Source organism: Bombus huntii, chromosome 8, assembly GCF_024542735.1.
Source record: "Bombus huntii isolate Logan2020A chromosome 8, iyBomHunt1.1, whole genome shotgun sequence".
Taxonomy (NCBI): Eukaryota; Metazoa; Arthropoda; class Insecta; order Hymenoptera; family Apidae; genus Bombus; species Bombus huntii.
Window position 1 is genome coordinate 15821999 of NC_066245.1, and position 17967 is coordinate 15839965.

General features: G+C 35.2%; 1 protein-coding gene across 2 annotated transcripts in view; it reads right to left on the reverse strand.

Annotated features, from left to right (window-relative positions):
• Positions 1-563: 563 nt before the first annotated feature.
• LOC126868419 (lachesin-like) overlaps positions 564-17967 on the reverse strand; it is a 223513-nt gene continuing 206109 nt past the window's right edge. The window contains exon 10 of one of the 2 annotated variants that reach the window (XR_007690600.1): positions 564-710. The gene's annotated coding sequence lies outside the window, so the exon portion shown is untranslated. Of the gene's footprint in view, positions 711-11398; positions 11699-17967 lie in introns of those variants that run through there. The other variant, XR_007690601.1, reaches the window with a different exon arrangement.

The window sequence follows — 17967 nt, forward strand, 5'->3', positions numbered from 1 at the left end:
AACAAATACAAGCACCTTATCATTATAGATATATTTATGTCTATTTGCCATTTTCATTTATCACCGATCAAGTAAACTACGATCTATTCTACCAGTCATATGTTTGATCACGACAAAACATTGGTTTATGCTATTGATCGATTGTCGCGTCATACACTGATTCACACTACTTGTAGCGGTCTGCACACGTGTCAATACACGAACCAATGTTCATACTACTTGTTGTTGTTATTATTAATATTATTAAAGTTTTATTATTAATACTATTAAAGTTGTTATTATTAATCAATGTCTTAATATTAACGTGTCTAAATAATAGTCTCAGTAACTATACGATTACGATCGAATGCACGAAAAAAATATGTATTGTAGGATTTTATTATTATTTAGAATGAATTAAATAGCAAATGATGGTTATTTAACGTGAACTAAATACAATAATGTGCTATAACTAAGACAACTAAATAGTTAAGGGGGTAATCTAGTTTAGAAGCATGAATTTCGGGCGGTTTTTGAAGCTCTGTACAAACGAAACAAAAAATATTTTTACTATCCATTTTTCTATCATCTGTTTATTGATATTTTAGGATTACATAAAAAATTAACCGAAAAAAAGAAATTTAAAATTCACAAAGTTATGAGCTGGCAAAGTGGGAGGTCCAAAAAAAAGAGGGTGTCCTGGCGTGCATGATTTCAACCCTTCTGGTTATCTGAAACAAAAAAGCCGAACGGATTCTTAATTAATACAGATGCCGCTATAGCATGAATCTTGAAAAAGTAAAAAAAATTTTTTTCACAAAATGACGGCCGTTTGAAAAAAAGTGGATAGTAAAAATATTTTTTGTTTCGTTTGTACAGAGCTTCAAAAACTGCCCGAAATTCATGCCTCTGGACTAGAATACCCCCTTAATTTACAACTCTCGTCACCACTGTTCTAACGCTCTCTTTTACGTGGATCACACTCCTTGACAACGCTGACAACACTCTGAATTCTCAACTCACACTCTTGAGCCCGATAACGCCGGCAACACTAAAAGAACTCTCTGGCAACACTAAAAATCCCGCTGGTAACACTAAAGCCCGCTGATAATACTAAAGTCCGCTGGCAACACTAAAGCCCGCGGGCAACACTAAAGCCCGCTGGCAATACTAAAAGCCTGTTAACTCACTAACGGCTACCTTTTATATATACGTGGTCCGCACATGTCCCATGGTCAAGTAGACCTTGTCAATTGCCCAGGGTTTTTCCCGATATTACACTATATACCTGGCACGCACATGTCCCATGGTCGAATAGACTTTCTTAATTACTCAATGTTTTCCCTCGATACTACAGTATTTTTTGTTTTAAGTATACAATACAATTTCGATGAGAAACAACTTTTTTTTTAATTTTGTACCACACAAATGTAATATCTTTAACAATTCTTCCATTTCTATCTGTCACATTATGTCATATGACTACAATAAGGCTGGATTATGTCTAGTTTGGCGATTACTATTTCGAGCAAATACATATTATTAGAGTCCAGAAGTGACGATGTAAATTCCACATATTATACAATACTGAAAATTGTTAATTCTTCTAATTAAAAAAACAAAAACAAACAGAATATCACTGTTATCAGGCAAAAACGCCTCCGTGACTTATAATTCCTCGAGAAATATATCCGTCGTTTTGCCCACGATTCGATCGCATTATATATTGTTTGTAACATCTTTCTCATGGAATAAGCGATATCTGGTTGATCGAGCGGCACATGTAACCATGTAAAGGTAACGTTCGTTTCTCGACTCGTTGTTTTCTGATACGGCCAACGAAGTTCAATGTGAGCGAACCCCGTCTAGCTCCGTAGCTTCCACAGTCCCCTGTCTTTTAAGACTTTTTACCTACATCGAAGCTGGAAGTCGAGGCGTTTCCCGTCGATTCAGCCTCCACGATGCGGAAAGGGTTGGAAAAGTCGTGGTCAGAATTGGATCCGGATTTTGGGTGTTGCAAGCTCCTAGGAGAATGCGAATGAATGGCGGGGGTAGGGCGCAACACGAAAAGGGCGGAGGAGCTGAAGCTCCAGCCAGACAGTAACGTTGTTAATATGCAAATCTTATCATCGCCGATTTATTTGCGGATCCTTCTATTTCTCCTAAAATACCCCAATTTCTTCCTCCACTGGTTTAACCGTACGTTTACTAACTGGTTCAAATGCACACGTGTTCCATCTGATTCTTTACCTGCCTCTCTGTGATTCATTGCGATCCGTCGGTTCGATGAAATCACGATAACAGGGCTATGTTGAGGGAAGTCTCATTACAATTTTGTATTTATTTTGTCTGAACCTTTATGAATGCGTTTGTAAACGGTGTTCCCAATTTTCGGGACGTTTGATTGCCTATTTGTTTTTAACGATATTGATTGAAAACGTTTAATTGAATTGCGTTCAGGTTCTTAGGAAATATTATTCTTCGGGATTTATTAGTTGTATAATATCCTAATTGAATATTTTTAATCTTGGAAATCCTTCTTTAAGGGGGTATTGTGGTCTAGAAATTTGAAAAAATCGAAAAATTTTTTTTTTCATATTTCCAAAGTTTAGCGACAGATACAGCAAAAGAATCAACAAACACCGAAACCCCCTAATCACTGGACTACTCGATACGACGGACCAGATTCGCAGGCTGAAGAGGCACTACCCGCTAGACCTAACGTTAGATTCATTTAATTATCCAAATTAAGCATATGCACTTACTTATAGTACTTATAGATTATAAATTATATCTATCTATAATAAGTATTAACTTATTGTAAATAAACAGCCATGTCACTGCGCCACGCCAGAAAAATTACTGAAAATTCTCAACGCGAGAATTGATTGTAATTTCAACAAATAAATAAAAAAAAAAAAAAAAATATTTCCAAAGTTTAGACATTCAAGAATATACGCTTGAAAGGATTTTTCAAAATTTCAATTATTTTATGTGTTACAGCCATTTTTGTGACGCAGCATCTGCTCCGGTCTGACCGAAACAAATGAATAGTAGACGGTAGATATTGTCCGAGTAAACTTGTCTCAAAACTTTAAACGCGTTTTTCTCGAAACTACTTTTTTCGAGTTGGCGTGCACGATATCTCAAGTTCTAATGAACCGATTTATTTTAAATTTGGTCTGAATATTCCTTATATACTCCTCTATCGTCCGGATCACGCTCAGCTCAAAATCTTTAATATTACTGTAGTATCGTGGACGAAAGGCCTAAGAAATATCGGGCGAACTATGAACAATGTCGCGAGAGCCGAGGCGCCGTCGGGCCCATCAATGTGTCATCGGTCTTTTCAAGTGCATAGTTTCGTGGAAAAGACCTACGTGACCCTGGCCACGAGCGCCTGCAGAACACGTGTGCGGTGGGCCTAGGAAAAAGACAACAGAATGCGGCAACGGCCAGAGCGTTAGTCGAGAAACAGTTGCGAGTCGAGGAGCCGAGTGCGAGTTGAGCAGAGACGGAGGTTGCGAGTGGCGTTGCCGAGAGAGTGTGGATTGCGCTGTTTTCTGTACGTTTGGTATGAGTAGTTCAGGTTAATCAACAATCGTCTTTTTCTGTCTGATTAACATCTCTATTGTCCACTCTTTGTAAACACATTATATCACGATATTACATTACTATTTTTTAAACGTTCGGAATTGTCAAAAAAACGTGCGAAATAAGAAATTTTTTTTCAAACGGCCGTCATTTTGTGAAAAAATGTTGTATTGACTTTTCCAAGGTTCAGACGATAGCGGCATCCATACTAATTAAGAATTCGTTCGCATTTTTTGTCTCAGATGACCAGAAGTATTGATATCATGCACGCCACGACACCCCATTTTTTTGGCAGCACCCACTTTGCCAGCTCATAACTTTTTAAATATTGAGTTTCTTTTTCAGCGAATTTTTTACGTAATCTCGAAATATCAATAAACAAATGCTAAAAAGAAGCAAAATAGCAAAAATATTTTTTGTTTCGCTTGTACAGAGCTTCAAAAATCGCCTGAAATTCATGCCTCTAGACCAGAATACCCCCTTAAAGGATTTTATAAATTTTTAACGTCCGACTGAATTATTTCGAGTTGTGACACTTTTGCGATTTATAGTATACGTATAGTATCCCTTGTACTCTTATTGCAACCGAGTATTGAAAATCCACCAAATTTATTAAGCTTTAGAAACTATCCAAATTTCTATATATTTAGTATATTCCCTTTCGAAAGTATTACTCAAGAAAGCTATTGTTTTTTAACTTGCACGAGTGATTTAAAGTATCCTATCTAAACGAAAACGAGTGGCAACAAAAGATGGCAAAGAGACTAAACAGTTCTAATCTTCCCATGAAGTATGGTACAACAAGAACTCAGCTCTGGCTGCTAGCGAATGTTTTTCTCGAAATGGACGCAAAACTTTTTACACGATAATGATAAATGCTCATGAACGAGTCTACGAGCATCTAAGGTCGTATAATAAGTTCATGTTGGATGGGCGTATTACTATCGCGAAAAGGTGCATTGTTTCGCATTTAAGGACGTTATGATGCTTCATTATCGGATATTGGATAAATTAGTAGCAACTAAACCAGGTTTCTACGGTTTCTGCTGTTAGTAGATGAACGTTAAGAGGGTAGATCTAATCAGCTGGTAATTAAAGTTAAACTATTATAACGCTCAAAACTTCTTGAAATGTATTAATTATACACTGCAATTAATTGAACAGAGGCACGAACGTTTCGCTCTTACAGCTCTTGTTTGTTAACGTTAAAAGATCGTTTATTTTCCTAATCCCTTAAGCGCCAATGTTGCATTAATGTAACATTTTATTTGCAATTTTTTTCATTGTCAGCTAACGTAAATTATTGAATTTGATATTTTAACATCGTGATTATAGAAGAGAGTTCCAAGGACTTGCTTAATACTTTTTTTAACCACAATTTCTTTTTCCACCTATTTCTTACGATTTATTAAAGTCTGAAGAAATCGAAGTATCTATAGCATTGTGATAGCAATTTTCTCTAAATTATAGAATCTTCGCCTTATATTTCTGATTTGTGAAGAGGACTTCTCTATGTTATCTATTATTCTAATATATTTTTTCACTTCGATAAAACAAGTTATTTTATTTGTATCCTTCAATAATGTTGCGTTTATGCAAAATTTACGAATTATTTCACTGTTCGATCATTAGTGAGTCAATGATAGCGAAAGTGTTGCATATTATACGTAATATTATGTTATGTTATAAACAATAAAACAAATTTTGATAGTATTTTCTTGTAAGAGTGCTGTTTATAAAGAGAAATAATACAGATTTTGGCGAACATAATCGTCAAGAAAGCGACACAGATTTATTTTCGAGGGTTATAGGGCAAAAATATCGATAGCTTTCGAAGAAGCTAGACTAAGATTGAATTGGTCCGCGGGGACGGTGGCAAGAAAGGAAAAAGACGGGAGAAAAAACAGAAAGTGCGGAAAAGGACAATAAAAGATCAAATAACTCTTGCCTCTTATCCTCCGGAGAGCATCTAGCGATGGATGAATATCGCTTTCTTCTATGACTAAATCTTACGTTTGGGACTACTGAATTCCAACGACGAATGAATTATATCGTCGTCCTAAAGAAGGATGTTCATACTAGACTTTCTTCGAAATTCAGATTTTTTTTTAGCGGTACGTAACGTTTCACAGTACCTCTTAAAAATTTCCAATTTCCTTCAAAGAGATTAATTACATTCATCATTCCACGAGTCGTAAGTCTCGAAGTTTTCTCTAAATGTGATTTTTAATATTCTATATCTCTTGATTGTAGAACGTTCTTATTTATGAGAAAGAACGTTTCAATCGGTCACAGAGTTTTTATTTTAATTCGAAATCTAGGATCTAATAAAGTGTATTAGTATAGAGTAATAAAATATAATAGATAAAATGCAATTTAAGAAATTTCGACTACGTAATATTTTTCTAGAATATGAAAATTAGATACGATTCTCTTACTTTGAGCTGAATGTTAAAAAGTTCCTTTCGTCATTCGAGGAAAAACACTAGTGCTTCGATAAAATGATTATTATTATTGGATATCGTATAATGGCACAACAAATTATTTTGCCGGTATGAAATTAAGTAAGCAATGCTCTTATCAAATTTCCTTTGAATCAACAATTCATTTACGTGGAAATTAATCAAAATAAAAAAAGATTAAAAATACAATCAGCCACGGTATTGCACGAATTGCGTTCGATATTTTAATTAAAAGAAGAAGCGAAATATTTAGCAGAATTTCAGCTACGATTTTTCATAAAATTTATATAGAGAGAGATCAATTTGAGAATTGGACAGTTTCGCGTTAGTTTCATTCGATATTTTTGATAACGTGACTCTGCATAAACTCACGCGAACTTCAGGTATTTCAGTACCGTGAAAAGGCGAGATCGATAAAAATTAATGCAAATGGAGTTTTTCATGGGTATGGTATACCCGGTGAAAATATACGCGGAGGGTTTTGTTTTATTCAATAGAGACAAATGCTTGTTGACACGGACTGGTGTTTTCGCCGGTTAGTTCATACACGATGCAGCGCATTAGCGATTCTGATGTATTTAAGTATGCACGGTTTCGTCCTCGTGCTTTTCAATTTTTCTCCCGCACTTCTACCGGAAAAACACCTGTCTGTCCGACAGGATAGAAAAATCTAAAAGAGAATAAAGGCGTTCGTTACGAAGAAATATCGAATAACGTTGCAGCATCGAATCATTGCTCGATTCTTCGATAAATTTTGTAAAGGTGCAAGTACAGGGAATTATTTATGTTTGCTGGAGTTATTCGTGTATTTTAATGACGCTGGGAATATAAATAACATTTTGTGTTTTAACTGTTTCCAAGATATTTCGTTTGTATTTTAGAGAGGTTTAACATTTCTACTTTGTATCGTTATGTTCACGATAATCTTGATTTAACAAATTACAAATCAATCTAATATTAATTCAATCAAGATTGTGGAACAAAAGTAATTCGAATATTTGAAAATCCAAATGCAAACTATTTAAGTTTACGCCATTCAGGATAGAAGATTCAGCGACTATTAAGGACGTGATGAATTCAAGTTGTAAAAGTTGTTCGAATTTGTGTGCGCTTGGAATTTTAAACGAAAGCTTCACAGCGCAGTTCAAAAGTACGCCCCGAGAGAAATTTATCGCGAGATGTACAAGAGCGTGAAAGCGCCTTGCGATTTTTAGCAGCTCGATTCCTTCTTTAAAACGTTTCCTAACTGAATATTAGTTATCTGGCTGAGATGAATTTCTGTGTCTGAGAATCTTTCTGTGAAATGAATTTGTTTCAGTTAATGTTCTCGTTTCTTGCGACTCGTAAATCCCATGAACCGACTAATACACTTCAGACGGTATTATTAGGACGAGTGCTAGCTCTAAAACACGAATAAACTTCTATCAAAGAATTATTCGAGATATATAGAGACATTTGCAAAATTATACTAGAATGTGTTACGCTACGTTGTGTGTTAATTGCATTGCGTTGCGTTTCATTATGTTGCGTTGTGTTACATTGCATGTTGCATGTTGCACAGTGTTACCAGTTAGACTTTCGTCACAGCAATTCGATGTATAGAGAGTCGGGAGATTGTATTTTTTCAGTTGCCTGGTGGCCATTAATTTCATATCATTTTTCATTTCGAAGTTCTGTATCCAACACCGATGATACACCGCTGAAATAAATTCATGTTGTCGGCTAACCGCCGTGCAGAGCGAAGAGATTAATCGCTGACCGCCACGAATCATTAAGCAACAATTACATACTAACAACGATCATCAGTAACGCTTTTCCATTTACATAATTGTAGCGTCGTGAGGTTGATTAGTGGCTAGTGTCCGATATGGAATCAGGAAAGACGATTTTACTGACCTGCTATTATGTCAGAGTTAAATTCAGCTTGCTGTTCTGTTAAGTATAGCTTTTCTTGGATTTATATCTGTTTCATTTCAAGATAGTGTATCAAGGAAAATGTACTTGCTTGAGGAAAGATTTGTAAATCAACTCTAATAATCTGATAATTCTTCTGCGTGTGTTTCAACATGCATCCGCGAACAATTCAAGCAGATTACCACCAGACGAATTCTAACATTGACACACATCTGCCAAGTTAATTTTCTCTTCAATTCGACTAGAGCTCCATATTCCCCAAAGCTTAAGTTCGTTTATTCGATGATCTCACAATTTGTGCGTAAATCACTACTCTATGGAATTCCTTATCCCAGTCCATTATCACCTTAATTAACACATTATAGAGAATCCACTTCTTTCTATGCCATTAAAACTCATTAATTCTTTTATTTCCAGCCTTACTATGCGTACGCGCGCACACACACACACACACACATGAATTTTCCAGCAGTGTTAGGTTCATACATGAGCATAGAAATTCCTACTGTGAGTGTGTAGAGACGGCGAACACGCGTACGAATGTATATGGGACATACGCGAGAAGGATGCGAGGTTGGCTCGGAATTAGACCATGTAAGGAATGGTTGATGGGCGTCTCGGTAGCCGGTGAACTAGCCGGTTTTATGGGACGATGGTTTTACGAGCGTATCTAACCCATCCGCCACCCCCTAACATTCTTGGCTCGTACGTTGGAGAGGAAAAGGTACATGGAATCTAGCGGAACGAACTTCGCCGAGTTACGCTCGAACCCCGTCTCTTTCACCTTCCTTCTATTTCCCCTCCTCCTTTTCCCTCTTTCTCAGTAGTTTCGACTTTTAAGGAATCTTAAGGAATCCAACGTTATCCGTGATCGGCCAATTCCTCAATGCATGCTCGTAAAAATGTCCATAAAGCGGATATATAATTGTATCCATTTTCTATTTCTTGTTTATGTTGCGCTGAACGTTGACGCGTATCACTGCAGCGACGGCCGATCGTTGCCTAACTTGCACTACTGACTCGAAAAGTAAATGTTCTGGATATGAAATTCCAGGAATTTTGGATTCTACAGGTTTCTCTATATAAAAGGAATTTTTGTGATACTTGGACCTCTTACGCTAGATAATATTATATTCTTATTCCCTTATATATTAATGTTATTAGTGAGATTTAGAAAGTTATAAGTTGCGAATTTTCAGAGCTAATAAATTCCCTTACATAACAATAACAACAACAGGTTTGCCAGTAATACGAATAAAGTGTAATAGCTGTGTTTTATAACTTATAATCTAGCTAATTATCCAATAAACATTCTAAAATTTGAAGAAATCTGTTTGTCTACATTTCTCTGTTGAATATATAATCGTTGACATTTTCTTCAGGACCTATCATTTTCATTAAAATTTTTCTTCAGGATAGGATAAACTCATTGTCTCGTGATAATACGTATAGGAAGAAGGTGAACAGTGAGAAACAGTTTTGGGAAAACGGGTCTTCGGAGGGCAATTCACTCGACAGGACTACAAACAAGTTTCACGCGGAAAATCAGACATAGAAAACGAACTACGTAGGTCAAGGAGTGTATGGCCAAAGGGACAAAGGTATCGTGAAGCGACATGTATAGATATCGATTGACAGGGGAAAGCAGTTCGAGAAACTAGGGGAATATAAAGGAGATTGAACGAGAATGTACGGTACACATGTAAAGCTGATGGATACACGTATCTATCCTCGTGATACTACATACTATTGACTGGCCTTTCTTTGTGACTTTCGATAGCATACATGAAACTCTTACGCAGATCCACAAAATTGTAACTTTTTATATTGCACCGTTTCTAGTTGTATCGATTTGTTCGAGAAGTTTGTAATGTGTTTGACAATCGATGTTTTATACAGATGGATATTAAGGAAAATTTCAAAGAAACATTTGAAATCGGTTAATTGTAAAGATTTTGTTTTTATCAATGTAAAGCTGCATTTCGTGTATCTATGAAAAAGAAGGCCAAAAGTGCCGAATGTTGACTAGAATATTCAATTCCAGTGTCACCGGATATAACATATTCACATTATTATTTATTGCAGATTTTGTAAAACTCTTTTAATTACGAAGAATTAGTTACTTAATGGTTTAAATTATCTTATTGCTGAGAAGAATAAAAAATTGTTTGAAAAAGAAAAACTTCTGATATTAATACACTCAATAACATTCAAGTAGCGAATGTAATAACAAATAAACTATAGAATATAATTTTTATATGATTTCAAATTTCATAATCAATTCTATGGCATCGTTTTCTTCGTATCTTGTGCCAGATCTGGCGAGTTGTTTTTCTACGAAGCAAGGAAACGAACGTGGGATCCAACGCGTCGTGACCACGACCACCAACGGCAACGAACGTCCGTTCTGTGACGGATATGATATTGCCGGAAATAGAAACGCGATTTCCCGTGCGATCTATGCGTCTGTAATGCTGAATACAAATGGGATATGGATATACCCAGTTCGCTGTATGGTGGTAAATTATACAGGTGTAGGATGTGCAGAAGGGCAAGGAAACGTCGCCAATGGCGTGGTAATCTTGTCAGTGATTATATTTTCTGTATTTATATGTTATTTATTGATTCATTTGGAAACATCCCAATCTCATCGTTCGATGAACCCTTACTTCACGATTCATTGATATATGTATTTTTTAGTAAAAAAATTGTGCTTCATTAATATTTCTCTATAATATGACGAAGAATCGAAAAATCACGTAATTTTTTTAGTGCGTGTTTGTTTCTATATAATCTTTTTAGTGAATATTTACTTATTATGGCATGTTGATAAGAAAATCATTGGAAATTGCATAGATGCGTGAAAAATATATCTCTATATGTTTGGATTGGTTAATAATTAACGAAGAATGTTACTTTTGGTGCGTATACTATCAGATATTTTATTTATCGAAAATTTTATTCTAGTACTGCATTCATGCGTCAATCTATAAATAATACATACGAACGAGTGGAGATTAAAGCGGAGCCTCTAGGTTCAATTAAATATTAAATGTAAAACGCTTAAACGCATAATTTGTACCTGTTGCGTCAAAATTAGCAGAGAAATAATACAAGGCACGGTATATATATCCATCGACCAAATATACAGAAATTCTCATTCGCTCGTTCACTTCTTTTTATCAATGAGAACTGGGTTGATATAACGAGTAAAAAGATGACAATAAAATTAACTTAAAGAGTAATCACATTTAAACAAAACAGATTTTCCAACAACCTAATAAACATAAAAACTTGAGTCAAATAAAATTATTGAAACGATAAATATTTGATATTTTAAATAACATTTAATTCTAATTAAAATGAAATATTCTGACAAATTCTGATACTAACCAATGACATAGAAACGTATCGATTTTACGATTTATCGCTATATTTTGCCCTCTGTCTACGCTATTGGCGTTCGTGCAGTTACTATGCGGACAATATACGCGAATAATCGGTCGACTGAACTTCCCAAATCGCTACACTTTCGGTCGTATAAGAACCGTGTTATACGCTTTTCGTTCATGCTCGCCAGAATATCAAGCAACAGGAAATTATCTGTGCGAGGTGAGAAACATTTACGTTTGAACTCTAGCAGGAAAATAGAAAGCAAAACTCGTTACATACTTATTATTGTTTAATACTTTCGTGTGTATTGAATTTATTCTCGAGCACAACTCGAGAGATGAAACGCGACACAGAAACTAGAAAGAGAAGAAAGAGAATGTTTAAATAGCATACTCGATTCTCATACATATTTTGTGGACTCTGGCTTAAGAATTGAAATACAAAATGACGTGGAAATTAATGCAGAGAATATTTACGATTTTATTTTTATAAATACAATGATTTTACATACAGAGCAATGTGAGATATTTCTTTCTTGTTGGTAAAAATAATTGGTTTCATAAATGAAAATCCATGAATAAAGATTTTTATTCGACACAGCATACGCGCGAAGTTGTTAAAACACTCGTTATTCGTGCGTACGGATTGAAATTCATGCTGATAAAACTTTACTGACAGATAATAAACCCTTGTTTTGTAAATTGTTAAAAGCCAACAGCATATTGTATAGCACGGAATAATGAGAAACCTTTTTTAGTAAAAATCTCTCAGTGAAACTAGATAATATCTTATTAATCGAGCTGTCTCAGCGGTTTATGATATTTTTTACGCATTGTGGTACGTTGCCTAGAAGAAAAAAAGGCAACATAGAAATAAAATACAAAAAATCGAAGGGAAAAGAATGAAAAGAATTGAATTTTCCGCGTTTAGTTCGACCGGGGAGCAGCGTGTACATTCGACGGGACGAAAAATTTTGGATGGCGATATTTCACGGAAGTAGCGTAATAAAACGGAAATTCTGTTAGTCCCATTATATCATAGATTTACGAGCAAATATTTTTATAATTGTGATCCACAGAATGCACGCAAAATATCCGTATACAATAAAACGATCTGAATTTCAAATTTTCAAACAGGAACAAGTGCTCACGAGGCCTTCAGGCGGTTGCGGTTTTCATCGTACGTTTCTCCAACACCGCGTCGGCGCCGAATTAAACGCATTTCATTTTCAATTTTCGACCGAAGACACTTTCGCGATTGTCCGCGAAAAATATAAAGCATAAATCTTTATCAGATTTAACGAGTGCTTCGAAGCATTATAAAGTAGCGTCTAAACTATAAGTAGCTTCTTGGATTCAATTCTTTCCTTTTAATGTATTAAAACTGTAGTTCATAGTGGACATTTTCGAACAATTTTCTATATGGAACACGAAAGAAAATTATATATTTAATATAATTTATATTCTAGTTTATTTGTTACTCGATAATAAATCTTTTTCCAAAATAACGAAATGCAAAAATAATAAGGTGGATATTTTAAATTATTCTTCCATGTAACATCGTGGCATGCATATGAAAGCTTCAGTTTCGATTTCAGCGGAGAATTTTTCTGTTGCAACGTTTACAAGTACCTGTTTTACTAGGTGAATCGGGGGCGATTTATTGTAATACGGTAGCATACAGTAGCAGAGTGGTCATGATGCATCGTACATTGCTGTTGATGATACACTAACCGACTGCATATGGTAGTAGTGTGTTGGATGTTTAACTTAAATAGGTTTTATGATCAATGATAATAGAGAGACAATTTTAAACCATATATTGTAAAATTGTTGTAAAATTGAATATATTCTAAACATATAAAAAAGCTATTGTTCTCGTTTTAAATCAAGACACAAACGAAAAGTGTCTGAAATAAAATTCTTTTCCAGACAAACGTAAAATAATGTCACATAATTTAACTTTTCAGTTCAATTTTATATTTCTAAACTTTAGTCTTTATAAGCGTTTTTCATCGAGCAGGGAAGAAGTAGAAGAAGCAGCGGCAGCAATTTTTTTTCTATAAAAAGAGGTACGTTAGCAAGAATCGATTTTGTCACTTAGAGACGTGGGGTATCAAATAAACGTTGGGAACCGACGAGCTCTATAATAATCAGTGGCAAACGAACCGCAGAACGATAGAACACCTTTAGATCGTTGATTTATTTCGCGGGGGCCTGTTAACGAATGACAGCAACCATTACCGACATGCTGCCGCATGCAGTCGTCACATTTGCACGCACAAAGGCCTAGCAGCGTTGCATTGTAACGGAGAGTACGTCAAAGACACTCGTGCTACTGTCACTGGCTCTGTGACCGTGTAAATGTCTAATACTATACACGTACACAACCAGCATGCGTAACTTTGCGCCGGATCTGCGCCGCGGCAATTTAACGTCCTCGGATATGATCGCGTACAAAGCTGTTTATCGTTGCAAGATGGACAGCTTCAAGACTTCGTGTGTATTCGTTCATGTCGAATTCGTGTGTAATTTCAACAACGGTTCGCTGGCCAACATTTGACTGACGTTGCACATTTGCTTTGTTAAACGTTGCTGTTGCTTTCGTTACAGCGCGCGTGTTTTCCTTCAGCTCGTTTTTCACGTAGCCTGTTGTAAATTGGTACCTATTATTTTATTAAATTAGTTTCTTCCTAAACTAACAATTAGGAACGATAAATCACTCTTTAACGTTTAGCGTTCCAATTAGTTTGCGTATTCGACTTCTCGATGAAACGATCACCAGCATAATAGTTAATAATTTGCACTTTCGAACTCTCCGATTATTTTTGTATATCTAGAGTGAAATATCGTGGCCGTAATAAAGTTCACGAAAGAATCGTAATTGAATGAGAAAAGTTTCGACGAGTAAAACGGCCAATGCTTAAAGGAGCTATTAACGTTAAAGAAGAAATATGAAATTCGAAATACAGTCTACGCGCGTTATTAATTAACTAAGAAGTTCGATTAAATTTAACGCTAATTTCAGTGTGAAACAGATTTTACACCTTATAGATCTTATATAGAAGTGATTTCTTTTCTGTGGTTTAACGTGGTTCTCATTTGTCATGTGTCAACGGGAACGAGCATTAACATTCCGCGCCTTGTCGTCTAGAACAGAAGAAAATGTCGGACAGATAGTATAGGAGTTAGGCAATGAATAGAATCTATTCGAAGTGGTATGAGACCGACGGATGCGTTGACACGATGAATAATTACGAACGTCGAAACGTTTCATTTTCACGTCCGCTTACAAACATTCACCGATTCACTAACATACATTCAGAGGATTGAAGGATTTTCGCTGAGTAATCGTTCAAACGAGGAGTTTATTATCCTGATTTCTTCACATCAGTGTTCGTGTTTCTATATTTTTGTATTCTGTATATTTTTTTAAAAGTAAAAGATTACCTTTTAAATATGTACATAAAAATGTATTTAACCGATGAATTTATTCGCTGAATCGTCGATAAGCACGGCTAAAGAAAAAATCCGAATAACATTCGTTACTGACCATAATTCGATCAAAGATGAAACTTTCGTTATTTCAGTTTGCGTTTCCTCGAGACTTTGCAACGACTTTCTCGTAACTCTCTTGCGAATCTTCATTAAGTACGCACTGAACTATGAACAGCTTCCGAAAGTTAAAGTCACTTATCGGCGATGAGCATATCTCCGGTAAGTTTAATCTACCCTGGAATCTAGATTTCCTGCCGGAAATCGGGACATTGATCCTTGTACCCGACGACGGCAGATTACGATCCGGGAATGTTTATTAAATCCAACTATGTTTCTTTCCGCTAGCCCTCCCCCACCTTTTCTCGATCGTTCTCGTTCCTTCTACTAGATTAAAAGTCACCCCTCGCAGTCCTGCGGACACCCCTGCAACCCCCCAAGCACGGTCGTTGTTATTATCGTTTCCTTTTCCTCGCTTTTCTCACTTTTAACGTGTCACTTTGCACGTAAACGTTTTCTTTTAATGATCTAATAATTTCAACTTTTTCTCCCTCTTTGCCTGTTACTTAAGAGATTTATTCGCAGGATATTGAAATGAATTTATCGTAATGCAACTGGGAAATATTTTCTATTTTACATTTTGTTTCGCGTTTTTTTTTTTTTTGCGAAATATATGATGGTGAAAAAACAATTAATTTTATTTTAGATTGCTTGTCGAGAATTGTATATCTTTTGTATCTTATAGAATTTGATTCAATACAAATCTACTTTGTGTACATAAATTATGCGACGAAAAGAATTTTTAATCTAGACTAGCACTCGTAAAATTACAAATAAATATTATGTTAGTATACATTTATTTGCAAGTTAACGTTCTAGAATAGTAGAAGAAAGTGCATTCGTTTAAAAAATTATATTCCAGACAAAGCACGACACTAAAACGTGTTCGTTCATTTTCTTCAATTACTCCAGTTATCTTGGCGTGATACCAATTATTTCCCCTGTTGTCAGGAAAATTATCGCAATTAACGGCGACGTTTATGAAGTTGAATGAATCGTGTCTATCTTCATTCCTGCCATTTTTCTTGATTAAAAAAGTTTAACCCGACCTTTTCATAACGTTATTATTAAATCCGCCGTTAAAAAGTCACATTAAGTCTTAATAAAACGATATTGAAAGTTTATTTATTTAGTAATTAATATTTCATTTTATTTCTTTATCCGGTCAATTATTACAACTGCGGAAAATAGCAAGGAATATTCTCGGAAAAATAATAGGCGAAATATCATGTATCTTCATTTTTAATATCGACACTTTTCGTAAATATTTAATATTACGATACATAGACTTGTCTGTATTTAATATTATATAAATTGACTGGAAACGCGTGTAATATTTAATATTGGATAAATTCGATTCGATTTTAAACGCGTGCAAATGGATACCAGGTTCATTTGAATCCTGGATAATCCCATGGCGTGCATTCTGTGGATTCGCACTCATGCCAAACTAGCAGTCACTTGGACCGACTGCACAATCTATGAGAGCGACCGGCGGAATTTCATTAGCATCGAACTGCTGCCACCGAACTGTCCAAGTCTACCATTCGTACCAGCGTTTCTTCTCTATGTCAGATTTGTCTACTGCTCCTGTCGGCCTCTTTTATGGGTGTACCGACTTGTCGATGATACCAACATTTTCATTAATAGCATGTAGAATGAGACCGATGATATCAAGATGTCAAACATACGTGAATAAAAATAAAGTTGAATTTTTCATTAATATTTTCGGAGGTTAATCAATAGAATTCTGCGTATAAATTAAACTATGTGTAGTGGAGCTGGTTTAAAAATTCTAGTGCGATAATATTAGAAATGGGCATTTCTCTTCATTATCTATGATGTGGAAAATATAATTTCTTTTTAAGTAATATCTAAAATAATATGAAATATAATGTTATATAAATAAATTTTAGTATAAAGACATAGTTAGAAATCTTGTCAAGGTTTCTTAAGTAGAATCGCGTTAATGTTCTTCGTATCCAGTACACGTACGATGCGAGTATGTCTTATCAAAGTTGATCTTGGACTATTCCCAGCAAACACAAACTGTCGGCATCTTAACGAACCAATACTGTGCCGAATGTAACTGAAATCGATCGATACGCTTCTATCCCCCTTCGTAATTTGTATGCAACAAACTTGCCAATGCTCTTTACATCAATGGTATCTTCGATTCCCCAAAGAAGATTTATATCGAGGACGCAAGAACTTTAGAAACTTCTGCTTTAAACTCGACTTACTTTAGTTGAAATATTTTTTTAAATATACCTTTAGTACCGTGGAATTAAATAGATTATAGTAATGGTTAGACTAATTATTAAATTAATTTAATATCTGAAACATGATCTTTTTTATTCCTCAAAGAACTAAATAACTGTTAATTCTGGATCATTTCATCAATGAATGGATCAAATCGGTCGCACGAAACAGTTGACAAATCTGAAAGGCGGTTCAATCATACGTTGATATTTCTACGATACGTTAATATACAATTCCAAGTAATCGTAGATCTAATGTTGAACAAACAGCCGCGATTCGTATTCGATATTAATCGGGCTGCAAACGACTACAATTACAATTAGATGATAAAGCACGATTGGAACAGTCGTACGTACCAATACTATCCTATCGATCGCGTCACGTCTAAGCTAGTAGATTAAGAAATTTAACTGATCAAAGAGAATATTTGCCTTTGAGCCTGTGTAATTGGTGTAATTAACATAATGCGTAATCCCGTTTAGCCGGTGTGATCCGCCAGTTCGAGTGTCCTATGAAAACAGCTTGAGCGATCTTGTAATGCGTTCAAGAATCTGATTATATTAGCGAGAGAATACGTGTTAACGAGTATTTAATCTTTCAAAGATTCAATCAAACTTGCGTAGCGGATAAAATTTTGTACGTATTTTCTTTTTTTTATAAGTTAACTAGATATTTGGTTTTAGAGTAAAAGACGTATGTAATATTGTGAAGGTAAACACGAGAATACATTTAGCGAGAATGTATTGTTGATTTTTGGCCCAATGAAATTGAAAAGATTTTCCAAGATATTTATTCCTTTATTTATAAAC